Source organism: Octopus sinensis, linkage group LG1, assembly GCF_006345805.1.
Source record: "Octopus sinensis linkage group LG1, ASM634580v1, whole genome shotgun sequence".
NCBI lineage: Eukaryota > Metazoa > Mollusca > Cephalopoda > Octopoda > Octopodidae > Octopus > Octopus sinensis.
In genome coordinates, this window is record NC_042997.1 from 24091076 (window position 1) to 24103776 (window position 12701).

Genomic DNA, 12701 nt, shown 5'->3' on the forward strand with positions numbered 1-12701 from the left:
ATTGTTGAATAAAAAGCCACACGTTAAAAACTGTAAGAAAATAATATATCGCCCGAAAACAAAGTACAGAAAATAAATAAGACAATTTCAGTTCAACTGTAATTTCTATCTCCGGTTTTCTCTTTCTATGTGCATATGTGTATATATACATGTGTGTGCTTGTTTGTGTACATACTCACACACACACACACGCACACATACGGACTCACACACACACACACACACACACAAGCACACATACGGTCTCACACGCAAAAGGTCTCACCATATTGCACTCAACACATTCTTTTCGAGTCAAGATAGATCTTCATAGGTCTTTGTTTCTTACTCTCTTTCTCGATCTCTCCCTCCCTCCCTCCCTCCCTCTCTCTCTCTTTCTCTCATTGTATCTTACCCACACTCTCTCTCTCTCTCTCTTTCTCGCTAAATCACGCTTTCCATTGTTATCTAAGTAAATTCATATTTTCTATCTTTAGATCACTTTCCTCTCAATTTCATTTTGGCACTTTAAGCGCGTACAACATATACATATAAACGCTTGCAGACATATACACATACACATTTAAATATATGCATTAGCGTGTGTATATGTAATGTGCGTGCCTGCATTATATACATGTATACACACACATACATACACACGTACATACATACATACATACAAACATACAAACGTATGTATATGAGTATCTGTATATTTGGTACACGTTATACGTACATATGATGTTCATAGCGGCCCTTTCAGACATGCCTTCAGTTGCTACGATGGCCACTCTTGCTAGCTGTGCAGATGACACAAAAGTCTCCCACACAATACAAAATCCTGAAAATATTGCGCATCTGCAACAAGAGTTGGACACAATATACAGGTGGGCTGAGGACAACAACATGCAGTTTAATGCAGGTAAGTTCCCGGCCCTGCGCTACCGGCACACAAAGGTAAACGACGTACAGACTGGATACACTGGCCCAGGAAGAATTGCAATCCCTGAGTCAAAATCAGTGCGTGACCTGGGCATTGACATGAGCAATGATGCATCTTTCCTAGTGCATATTACTAATCTGGTGATAAAATGTAGACGGCTAGCTGGATGGATTCTCCGAACTTTCAGAACAAGAGAGAAGGAGACACTGATGGTCCTATGGAAAACATTCGTCCTCAGCCGCTTGGACTACTGCTCCCAACTATGGTCATCACACAATATAAAATTAAAAGCAGAACTCGAAGCAATTCAGAGAAGCTACACAAAGAAAATCGTCTCAATGCAAAATATCAGCAACTGGGAAAGACTAAGGGTATTAAACCTCTTCTCCCTAGAGCGGAGGCGGGAGAGATATGCCGTGATATACATCTGGAAAATCCTGGAGGGCCTTGTCCCAAACTTTGGCATTCAAAGTTACTCCAACCGCAGAACGGGGCGCCACTGCATGGTGCCAAGGATTCCAACATCACCATCAAAATACAGGTCCAGATACTGCAACAGCTTGGGTTTCAGAGGATCACAGCTCTTTAACATCCTCCCTTAATGCCTGAGAGACTTACATGGTGTGGATGTGGGTTTCTTTAAAACTAAACTGGATCTCTTCTTGTCGGGAGTCCCAGATGAACCTACCTCACGACAGGAGACGCAGATGCGGGCAGCAGCATCGAACTCCCTTGTTGATCAAGTGCCACGTATCAGAGGTGGATTCACATATTAGTGTAGCTCATTCAGCGGTGGTGCCCCAGCATGGCCGCGGCTTTCGGGCTGAACATTTTTGAGGATTTAAAGATATATACATATATATATATATATATATATGTGTGTATGTGTGTGTGTGTGTGTGTGTATGTATATGTATGTATGCATGTATGTATGTATGTATGCATGTATGTATGCATGTATGTATGTATGTATATATATATATATATATTATATATATATATATATATGTGGTGTGTGTGTGTGTATGTGTATATATGTATATGTATATTTATATATATATATAATATATATATATATATATATATGTATATATATATGTATATATATGTGTATATATGTATATGTGTGTGTGTGTACATTAAAATTTAGATTCAGATGAATATGGTACTTAAGTTAAAGGCACCAGAATTTAGTATGGTATTATCCATATAATTCAACCAAATTCTATATTTTTATGTAGCTGAAGATTGCTCTTCAGTTTCAATTGATTTAATGTTTGCATTGTTCAATTAAATGGAGTCGCATGAAACGATCGTACTGCTTTACCTCTGAATATCCTTGTTGCTTATTTTGATTATAATATATATATATATATATATATATATATATATATTATATATATATATATATATATGTGTGTGTGTGTGTGTGTGTGTGTGTGTGTGTGTGTGTGTATATATATATATATATATGTATGTATGTATGTATGCATGTATGTATGTATATAAATGTACGTATATGTATATATATTCCCACTTCTGCTTGTATCTCTTGGAAGGTCACCGAAGTTTGCTACATAGATAGAATTATGGGAACTTTAATGAACACGTATTTATATAGCTGTATGTACAGCGAGCTGGCAGAAACGTTATCACGCCGGGCGAAATGCGTAGCCGTATTTCGTCCGCCGCTACGTTCTGAGTTCAAATTCCGCCGAGGTCGACTTTGCCTTTCATCCTTTCGGGGTCGATAAATTAAGTACCAGTTACACACTGGGGTCGATGTAATCGAGTTAATCTCTTTGTCCGTCCTTGTTTGTTCCCTCTATGTTTAGCTCCTTGTGGGTAGTAAAGAAATATATATAGCTATATGTACGGGTGGATTGCTGTGGGAGGTCAGCAGCATTCACTGAATGTTGCTGAACCATTTCGGCAACCTTTAGCAGCACAAGACAAGTAACATCTGGCCGCGCTCATTCTGGCGTCTCCTTAAAAATTCTAGAGTACAAGAAATCCCACCCAACACAAGCTGCCATCAGCTCATATTGAGGAGAGAAGAAGAAACGAAATGAAGGGTGGAAAATACAGTTGGGTTAGCAGAATGAGTGCTAAAATATTTGATGCTGGACATCTTGTCTACTGATTTGGTATTCTTGCCACAGATCTAGCGTGGCAATACTCAGAGCAGGAGGTGATGCCATTTCATCAAAGAAGAGATCCGGGAACGTGAGAAGAATAAAGAGACTGAACGTTAAGACGTCGCTCAGACAACATGGAAGGTCAATAAGGTATGAGAGCATGGTGCAATGCCGCATTATCTGGACGTTTATCGCGGCCGGTTCCATATCTAAACTGTCTACGATGCCCCTATAATAAATAGGAGCACTCCGTCGGTTACGACGATGAGGGTCCCAGCTGATACGATCAACGGAACAGCTTGCTCGTGGAATTAACGTGCAAGTGGCTGAGCACTCCACAGACACGTGTACCCTTAACGTAGTTCTCGAGGAGATTCAGCGTGACACAGAATGTGACAAGGCTGGCCCTTTGAAATACAGGTACAACAGAAACAGGAAGAAAGAGTGAGACAAAGTTGTGGTGAAAGAGTACAGCAGGGTTCACCACCACCCCCTGCAGGAGCCTCGTGAAGCTTTAGCTGTTTTCGCTCAATAAACACTCACAATGCCCGGTCTGGTAATCGAAATCGCGATCCTACGATCGCGAGTCCGCTGCCCTAACCACTGGGCCATTGCGCCTCCACACGATACCCCAACAATTTAATCGTTACATCCATGTCAAGATAAATGTACTTTTTATCAGCTCTATTCTAAAAGAGTATTCTTAGAACAGCTAAATAGCGCCTAGAATGACCTTGTAGCATGTTACAATTCTCACCGGGTGTTTAAGATTGTTATTAAGAGCATAGCGACTCCCGTAAGCACAAGCAAGCGACACTGGAATGGAAGCACTCCGTCGGTTACGACGACGAGGGTTCCGGTTGATCCGAATCAACAGAACAGCCTGCTCGTGAAATTAACGTGTAATTGGCTGAGCACTCCACAGACACGTGTACCCTTAACGTAGTTTTCGTGGATATTCAGCGTGACACAGAGAGTGACAAGGCCGCCCCCTTGAAATACAGGTACAACAGAAACAGGAAGTAAGAGTGAGAGAAAGTTGTGGTGAAAGAGTACAGCAGGGATCACCACCATCCCCTGCCGGAGCCTCGTGGAGCTTTAGGTGTTTTCGCTCAATAAACACTTACAACGCCCGGTCTGGGAATTGAAACCGCGATCCTACGACCGCGAGTTCGCTGCCCTAACCACTGGGCCATTGCGCCTCCACCAAGCAACACTATACCACACCCAAACGAAGACAATTACCTTCGTCAAAGATCGCGAGAAATCATTTCAGCAATCAATCCTCAGACCGGCATCTTCACATCGGATTGGGCAAACTTGTTGAAGTTATTACCTCTCATCAGAACAACATTCGATCAAGTCAGGACTTATCTTCGCCTCTAGGGGAATTTAACAACTAGAATTTACAATGCTCTGAGAAGAAATTTTTTTAGATTCCAAACAGAAGAAATGCACAAAGTGATATATCGTTGTACTGATTATGGTTTGGATTATGGTTTGTAAAATGTTCATTCATATTACAATCAATTGTAGAAGTTTTGTTTACATTTTACTGTATGGAGTACATAATTTATTCAGAGATAATTCACTTATGTTTGGGTTTATACCCTCATTTAATATTATTATTGCTATTATTACTAAAACTAGTTTAGTTATAATTGCAAAAATATCATTAATTATCCCAATCCAGTATAATTACTATAAATGGCTTCTTTAAATCATTTAAACATAAACTTAACCCAATAAACTTGGTCTCGTAGCCTGTTCTTGTGTAGTGTTTATAATAGTATATTTAGAAAAGAAAATTTGGTACATTTCCTCTACACAAAAGTTATATCTATTATTGCCTATTCTGCTAATTTACTAATAATTTCCCAAGCAATCGAAAATACTTCGTTATCTTTAAGTGCCCAAATTAGTTTACTAAGGTTCATAGTATTCATTTTGTCTCTATTTCAAAAGGAACTTAAATGATGGGCAATTCTCTACTTAATATAACATGAGTTAGCTCCTATATAGAAATAGTCTCTATTCTCTGATGTAATCTTACATCCATATACGATATTTTATGTTTATAATCAGATCGAAGTGGACAGACCCCGTGCCTTGCACAATTCCAACTAATAGTTCTTGTACTTCCATCACTATCATCCACTTCACCTATTCTAGATGTGATTTTTATATTCCCCTGTCTATCTTCTAAGCTATTAGTTCTCTCCACGAAGTCAAGACACTGAGTACTTTGCCCTCTAGGATTCATATCCACTACTTCCAGGCCAACTATGGAGCTCTCACGAGTCTCTTCATCTCCATTGGTTGTCAAACCATGGTTCCTGGCCTGATACCCAGCTGTGTCACCCACGGTTTGTCCGCACATGTTGACATTGTTGCTATTTATTGATCTATAATTATATTTCTGGTTACTATTATTGCTACTACTCAAATGGAAACTTTAAATTTACTATCGTTGTGTGTAGCTATAATTTGTGCTGGATTTTTGCTATTACAGAAAGCTAAACTAATCCGATTTTTATAAAAAATTCTATAGACTTTACTGTCTATTGGAAAATGTTTATCAATGCGGAATAAAACAATTTCGGTATATTAGGAACTATTTGTTTTCCAAAAGGAATTATATACCATTCGATGTTAGTAAGGTATGTATTTCTATTTCTACCTAGGCTTTTTGTAGAAGTGTGTAATATCTTTATTTGGTTCTTATTACAGCATTGGGGTTTTTTAAAATTATATTTGACATTATATTTGTGAATTATTTCTATATTACTATTTATGTATTGTTTATCTACTCTATCTGAATTGAACTTCTTAGTAGGTCCATTCCTATGTAAGTTACTTTGTACTTTATTTGGCACATATTAAAGTAAATTTGTACTCTTCTTTTTGTTTCTAGAAACTATTGTTATATTCTAATTGCACGGATTTCCTATCCTTAACTCTGCATACTCTCTTCTATTTGATTAGTGGAGTATTCCATATTAAGCATGCTATCATGATTGTTGACGATATGGTCCATCTCGAGATTTCCATCCATCTCACCATCAATCTGGCTGTCAACTTTTGAGATATCCACTTTGCACACAGTTTCCTGTATCCAAAGTCTACCATCAGCTTCTGTAATACATTGTGACTGCAGTCCCAGTTTCGCAACAAGTTCACTGAGAATACGGCATCTGTTCGCTGTTATATGTCAATTATCACACTTGAATATTTCTTGAAACTTTCCAACACTGAACTGCTGGTTATTTACATTATTTACATTATTTACATTGGACGGATATTTGTCCTCATCTTGTTTGTTGTTAACACAACGTTCCGGCTGATTTGCCCACGTTCAAATGGCGTAGTGGATAAAAGTGCGGGCTACTAACCCCAAGATTCCGAGTTCGATTCCAAACAGTGACCTGACCAATAATAATAATAATAATAATAATAATAATAATAATAATAATAATAATATAATAATAATAATAATAATAACAACAACAACATCGAAAAATACCTTAGGAATGAGAACCCAGGTTCGAAATTTTCCCAAGACACCTGAAGAAGGCTGGAGGGTATATCAGCCGAAACGTTGTTAACAACAAACAAGATGAGGACAAATATTCGTCGAATGTAAATAATGTAAATAATGTACATAATTCCTCATCTCTTAAATTTAGTACTGTATTGAACTGCTGAGTTATCTTCACAAAAAATTCTAGTGGTTAGGTATGTTCCAATCACGATCATGAAATCGTAGTTTCGGGTCTCTGACCGGCTATGCGTTATCTTCTTGGGTAAATCATTTCATTTTACGTTGCTCCAGTCAATCCACCAGCAGTAAATAGGTAACCCAGCGACGGACTGACAAGCTTTTCGATCAGTGCTTCTTCAACCAGCCAGCCAGCGGTGTGGATGTTATTCGAAAGCTAAAATGATACAAAATATAATTTCACCAGCAATATATAACAAAGATCCGATAGTGTAATCGATCACGTTATCTATATATATAAAACTGTAGTTGTGTGAGTGTCTGTCCCCTTCGATTTAGATTCCTAACTACTCCCACATTTTGCGGTGCAGTTTAACCAAATTCGGGTATCTTATAGTCGTGATTCATATCGAGCCCGTCTGGGTATTAGCGCGCGTCTACGATGAGTCTACGATTTTAAAAATAATTTAACATCATTTTTTATTCCATTTTAATGCATAATTTTTCGTGTGTCGATAGCGGCGGAGTTGGCGTCCGTGGTCACACCTGCACCTGTTTGCTTCTCCCCCTTCTTCCCTCCCTCGTGAAGCTGTGGGGAAGGGAGTGTAAGGAAATCAACGTCGTAAAGCGTTGTCAAGGAGACCAGCGTTCTTTTAGAACAACGACTTCATGGCTTGAAGACATCAAAACAGAAATGGCTAAGAAAGCCCGAATTAGCATCTATAAGGGAAGTAACTCTCTAAAAATGCTTATATAGTTATTTCCCTTACAAACTCGAGCAACGCCGGGCGATACTGCTAGTATATATACGGGTTGTTGGAAACTCTGATTCTGCTTCGGAAATATGTTTCTGAGGAATACTCATACACTTCCCACGGTAATTCCAATATTTGGTCGTTCAGTTGATGGTTCAACTGGATGTTCATCGACGAAGTATTTCAGTTTTACACACGCACACACACCACACCACACACACACACACACACGCACACGCACACGCACACACACACACACACACGCACACGCACACAAACACACACACGCACAAATGTACGCTTACGCTCACAGAAACACACGTATATAAATATAAGTGTAATTTTGTGTGCATATATATATATATATAAACATACATATTCATATATATATCTATATCTATATATATATATATATATACACACGTAACATATATATTCATACACTCACACACACACACACACACACACACACACACACACACACACACACACATATATATATATATATACACACACAGACACACACATATATATGTGTATGTATATATATATATATATATATATATATATAGAGAGAGAGAGAGAGAGAGAGAGAGCGGGTAGATGTAGAGAGACAGATATAGAAACAGAGAGAAGTGGAGAGAGAGACATGTTATACATATGCTTGCCACCCACAGTTCAGAGTAAATAAACTCCGAATAACGCCCGAATCAGTTCTAACAAGATACACCCGTTGACATACACTTCCGCTATTTCTCTTCTCTCTCTCTTTCTTTCTTTCTTTCTTTCTCTCCCTCTCTCTCTCCCTCTCCAACACCTTATCTCTCTATCTCACTCCGTCTCTCTCAGTCCCCCCCTCTCTCTCTCTCTCTCTGTTACTCTCTCTCCCACCACCACCACCAACATTTTGTCGCTATCTTCCGCGAAATCCTTCCTTCATTCCTTCACGTGTCTTACTATTCCCCTTCTCTTCGTTACTACGAAATCTTGATGAACATGATCCGTCAACAAGATCACAGCTCACAATCGCTATCAAATGCATATACATGTCTGTGTTTGTATGCCTGTTTGTATGTGCTTGCGTTTGCGTATGTATTTACACATACACGCGCACACACACACACGGACACACGGACACACGGACACACGGACACACGCACAAACACAAACACATGCATAGGGTGGATGCGTGCATGCGTGCTTATATATTATTATACGTGCTTGAATTGAGCCGAGACATTCTTACAATTGCCTCATTGTGCCAATACATGCACATATGTAGGTATCCATGTTTGAGTGCATGTACATATGCGTGTGTATGCATGCATAAACATACATACATACATACATTCTCTTTCTCTTTCTCTTTCTCTTTTACTTGTTTCAGTCACTCGACTGCGGCCATGCTGGAGCACCGCCTTTTAGTCGAGCAAATCGACCCCGGGACTTATTCTTTGTAAGCCCAGTACTTATTCTATCGGTCTCTTGTGCCGAACCGCTAAGTGACGGGGACGTAAACACACCAGCATCGGTTGTCAAGCAATGCTAGGGGGACAAACACAGACACACAAACATACACACACACACACACACACTTATATACATATATACATATATACGACAGGCTTCTTTCAGTTTCCGTCTACCAAATCCACTCACAAGGCATTGGTCAGCCCGGGGCTATAGCAGAAGACACTTGCCCAAGATACCACGCAGTGGGACTGAACCCGGAACCATGTGGTTGGTTAGCAAGCTACTTACCACACAGCCACTCCCTCGCCTATACATACATACATACATACATACATACATACATACATACATACATACATACATACATACATACGTGTATGGGCCTCGGCGAGCTGGCAGAAACGTTAGCACGCCGGGCGAAATGCGTAGCCGTATTATTTCGTCTGCCGTTTCGTTCTGAGTTCAAATTTCCGCCGAGGTCAACTTTGCTTTTCATCCTTTCGGGGTCGATTAAATAAGTACCAGTTACGCACTGGGGTCGATATAATCGACTTAATCCGTTTGTCTCTGCTTGTTTGTCCTCTCTGTGTTTATCCCCTTGTGGGTAGTAAAGAAATAGATTATATACATACAATATGCATACGTGTGAGTGTATGTATATAAACGCGTGGCCCAGCGAATGGGATATTAGGCTCATGATCGCAAATTTCTATGTTTGATTCCTGAACGAGGCAATGCGTGGCGTTCTTGAGTAAAGATCATTATTCACGTTGCATCAATCTATATAATATGTGTGTGTGTGTATGTATGTATGTATGTATGTATGTATGTATGTATGTATGTATATATATATATATATATATATATGATTGATTGATTCTAGTTTCAGCTCACGAGCTGGGGCTATGCTGGGGCTCCGCCATATATATATATATATATATATATAGATACTTACATATATATGTGTATCCATATGCATATATGGACACATGACGTCACAGAACGTAAACAACACGAAATACGAAAACAAGGAATACCAACTTTCTTATTTTTACAAACAATGAAAGAAACAAATGGAAAACATGACAAGCAACATAAAGAATATCCCCTCGTCAGTTGCCGGTTGTTTTTCTACTCTGTATTTTGAGCAATTCACGACAAGATACACTTTCGACAAAAAAGTTGCTCCCGCAAAGCAAATTAAATAAAATTTTAGATTTTGCGTAGGGTCAGAGGGTGACTGACGAAGAGCGTGGTACAAGCAACCTAGACCTACTTGTTTGCGAGTGACGTCCTAGCCTAAATACGTGTATAACCATGTTTTCTTTCTGTCTTTTTAATTTACTGTTAATTTTGTGTGGCTACCTACTTGGTAGCAAAGTTGTAAACGTAAGGATCTTCTTATGTTCATCGTTGTTTCAATCCTCAGAGCTTCTTACATATTTTTATTGTCTCCAATGTCGAGCTAACGAAATTGATCCATTGGTCGCGGGTGCTTGACACTGCTGATATCTATGCGGGAGGACAAAGGTTCAGGTCCTTAGGTCTTTGGTATTCCCTGTCCTGCTCTGTAGTTATGAAACTTGGACACTCTCCGGGGCCATTAGGAGCAGCCTGAACTCCTTTGCAACCAGAACAATTCGCAGGATTTTGGGTCATTGACTGGATTTCGTATCCAACAAACAACACTACTCAGGAACTGGGATGCTTCCTGTTACTTGTATGATTAAGCTCTAAATATTTGGCCATGTTACTCGATTTTCCGTATTAGAACGTGCTTATTGTATTCTCTTCACTGTGGATCCGGCTGGGTTGCCAGCTCGTGATGGTCGACCATATGCCACATGGTCACTATAGATGTTGAAGTATCTCGTGGTGATAGGGACTGACTGGGACTCTGATTGACAGGACGCTCTGAATGCAGCAACACGCTGCAACAGCGCATGACCACACACCTGACCTAATCCTCTCCTCAATAACCCAATTGCACCTATATTTTTCTCTACGTGACTTAGTATGTGTCCTATTAATCCAATAATAGTAGGTCCGAAGGTGAGAGTGTACCAAGGGGTTGGAGAATTGTTTACAAATTTCCAACTAACGAAACTGCTGAGGATTATGTACCGTAAATCCCCGAGTATAGTCCGCCCTTGAGTATAATGCGCAGGGGATTTTAGGGGACTGTACCTCTGAAAAACCTAAACCTTGTGTATAATACGCACCCCGTTTCTAACGTGAGTCAAGGAGGTCTATATAACGTCCTTGGTTTGTAAAAATGTATATGCTAACGTCTTTTATTATTATTGTATATATAACATAATGCAAACGTGTAGCTTTTTCGTGCATTTTGTTTGCAGAAAATAAAGAAACAACAGTAATAACGTTTAATAAATGTTGCTTACTGCAAGTTATGGGTGATTCTTTTATGACTTCATTACTTTCAGGCTTAGCTTAAGGTATTTTCACGCCCCACATCACAAAATGCGTCTGAATAAACATTGCCGGACAGCAAATAGAGACTCGGACATTGCTCAGAAAATAATTTTCATTTTTAACCCCGTATATAGTACGCAATAGGGATTTTGACCTTTAAATTTTGGGTGAAAATGCGGATTATACTCGAGGATTTACGGGAATTCAAATATCCTAGTTTATATGTATCTGTAATTGCGTTAAGAAAAAAACGTGATATTTCAGTCGAAGCCTAAAATTCGTAAATTTCAAAGACACTACCTGGAGAGGTTTATTCTCTGCATAACTAGGGAACTAGAATTTCTTATAGGAATTGAACCCATCTAAATGGATCCATACAGTAAATATTTAATAAGTATATCGAAAATGTGTATATCTGAGCAAAAGTTGCGCCGATAGATCAATAATCCTCTTCGGTACCATATATTTACAAAAAAAAAATTGATAGTCTTTTCGAAGTTTCTGCGCTGTGTGGTTTCCTTCGGTTTAATAAACGATACAATATTTCGGTATTAATACATTTTATCACATAGCATATAAGGCTGCAACGTACACACATTTTATTTTAATAGATATTTGCTTTGCATTTATTTTACTTATTAGACTGTAACAATGCTGGGGCACACATTGAAGGGCTTTAATCGAAGAAGTCTACCCCTTAATTTTTTTAACCTGGTACTTATTTTATTGGGGTTTTTTGCCGAACCGCTGAAATACAGGGATGTAAAACCGTTTGTCAAACAGTAGTGTGAGACAAGCACAAAGACACCCCCCCCCCACACACACACACAAATATAGTGTGTGTGTGTGGAGGGGACAGGTTACATTTTGTTTTAGTATTTAGTTTGCAAGATATGAATTCGTGTTGAAAACGAATTTATTACATCTCTGGAGAAGCATTATTTTAATAAAAGTTGTAAATCAGAACCGGTGCTTTGCGTTTACTTGCATAATGACCACCCCACCAAGATACAACGATATCTAAAATCGTTTTCATTTCATTCCGTTTAGAATTATATACATATTTTGTTGCTTCAGTCTGACTAGCACTCCGTCGGTTGCGACGGCGAGGGTTCCAGTTGATCTGATCAACGGAACAGCCTGCTCGTGAATTAACGTGCAAGTGGCTGAGTACTCAACAGACACGTCTACTCTTAACGTAGTTCTCGGGTACATTCAGCGTGACACAGAGTGTGACATGGCTGACTCCTTTGAAATAC